Genomic DNA, 2,431 nt, shown 5'->3' with positions numbered 1-2,431 from the left:
ACCACCCCCTGTCATGCACAGAGCAGGGCGGATCAGGAGGTTTAGATGCCACCCTCAGTCACGCTCAGGGTAGGGCCGATTGGGGGGTTATGACTCTACCCCGTCACACACAGAGAAGGGCCCATTGGGTGCTGGGGTGGGGGGTTGGGGCGCTGCACCCTGTCACACACAGAGCAGGGCCGATCAGGGGGTTTGGGTGCCGCACCCTGTCACACACAGAGCCGCAGGGCGATCAGAGGTTGGGGAGCTCCCCCGTATCAGGCACAGAGCAGGGCTGATCAGGAGGTTGGGGAGCCTTCCCCTGTCACAAACAGAGCGGGGCGGATAGGGAGGTTGTGGCCCCACCCCCTGTCACACACAGAGCCACAGGGTGATCAGGGGGTTTGGACGCTGCCCCCTGTCATGCTGATCCAGGTGCCGGGAGGTCTCCTGGCTCCACTGATCCCAGTGCTGCGAGGCATATTACCCTTTTAATATATAGAATAGAGGCCTGGTGCATGGGTGGGGCTGGCTGGTTTGCCCTGAAGGGTGTCCTGGATCAGGGTGGGGGTCCCCACTGGGGTGCCTGGCCAGCCTGGGTGAGGGGATGATGACTATTTGCAGCTGGTCACACACCATTCACTTTGGGGGTCCCCACTGGGGTGCTTGGCCAGCCTGGGTGAGGGGCTGAGGGCTGTTTGCAGCTTGTCACACACCTTTCAGGGTGGGGGTCCCCACTGGGGTGCCTGGCCAGTCTGGGCTGTTTTCAGGTTGATGGGTGATGGAAGCTCCCAACTGCTCCTTTTTTTCTTTTTTAATTCTGGGCCAGCTTTAGGTCTGAGGCTCCAGCTCTTAGGCCTCCGCTGCTGAAAGTAGGTAATCGAAACAATGTATAACTCCAGCTCTGACTCCAGCTCTGAGATCCTGGCTCGCTGAACGCAGGTTTCTGGAGTTTTTTTTAGCTTCTATATGTTAATATGTTTCAAACTGCCCACTCAGAGGCCTGCAGCGGCAGGCGGGGAACGTGGTAGTCCACCTTCACTGAAGCAAGCAAGCCTCATCTTCAGTTTAAGCTCCCTGGCTGCTGGTCGCCATCTTGGCTGTCAGTTGATTTGCATATCTCACTGATTAGCCAATGGGAAGGGTAGTGGTCATACGCCAATTACCATGTTTCTCTTTTATTAGTGTAGATACTTCTTCATTTATTTCAGAGAGGAAGGGAGGAGAGAGAGATAGAAACATCAATGATGAGAGAGAATCATTGATCGGCTGCCTCCTGCATGCCCCCTGCTTGAGATCGTGCCTGCAACCCAGGTATGTGCCCTTGGCTGGAATCGAACCTGGGACCCTTCAGTCCACAGGCTGAAGCTCTATCCACTGAGCCAAGCCAGCTAGGGCAATAGGGGCTGTCTTTAAGGATTCCATTCCCATGTCCATGTGCAGCTTGATAGATTTTAGGTGGGAGAGTATAAATTGAGTTACACGATTGAGTATACAAGGGCCACACAATAATGTTAGGAACAGGCAGGCCAGTTCCCCCCAAACAGGTTAAAGCCATAAGGTTAACGCGGGAAACATATCATGGATTTGGCCCAAATTTCAGGAGATAGAGAGCAAGTTCTCTTAACCACACAGCCTGTTTAAGAATAGCCTGTGTTGGGGATTGGGAGGGGGGAAGATGTGAGCTGACAGAACAGCAGGGAGAGAGTGTGTGACAGACTAAAGAAGTGAGAGGAGCATGTGTGGACATGTGTGGTGTGTGTGTGGGTGAGTGAGGGACAGATAGATATCTCAGGAGTCCCAGGGACTGGCAGATCAGGCTCAACCCAGACTGAAAGCCCTTGCTATCACCACAGGCACCCCCACACCAGCTCAGCTTTGGCACAGAAAGCACATCATCTTGTAGAGGGGAGCAAAGGAGGCCAGGAGTGCTGCCACACCAATATCCGGACTGACCTCAGGCATCACCCCCACACATGGTCAGGGAGCCACTTGCCAGACAACCTGCTTGAAACCACCACTGTGCCCTAGCAGTGAGCAACATGGTATCAAACATGGGTCCCAGATGTCTTCAGTGAGAGCGCATAAGACAGACCTCTGGAGCTGAGCCTCTTAACTGGAGCCCAAATCCAATGTCCCAGGATCCCACACTTCATGTCCTTGCATTGTGAGTACAAGTCACAGGTCCCCCATTCCCCACTTCATCCCTGATACTAATACAGAACATCACCCAGGTGTGTCTTACACCCCTGCCCAGACAGAGCCCTAGCCAGGTGAGCTCCCTGCCCCTTGCACAGACTGAGCACACTGCCACCAGCTTAGGACTGTGTCTCCAGCCAGCTTAAGCATAGCTCTCGCAGGGCAAGCATCCCACTCCTTGCACAGACTGAGTGCAGTTGGCCACCAGCTTTGAGTTCTGCCACCAACTTAGGCCAAGCCTGTGCAGGACAAG

This window comes from Myotis davidii, unplaced genomic scaffold, assembly GCF_000327345.1.
Source record: "Myotis davidii unplaced genomic scaffold, ASM32734v1 scaffold490, whole genome shotgun sequence".
In the NCBI taxonomy this organism is placed as follows: domain Eukaryota; kingdom Metazoa; phylum Chordata; class Mammalia; order Chiroptera; family Vespertilionidae; genus Myotis; species Myotis davidii.
The sequence above is the reverse complement of the archived record's forward strand: the minus strand, read 5'-3'. Positions refer to the sequence as shown.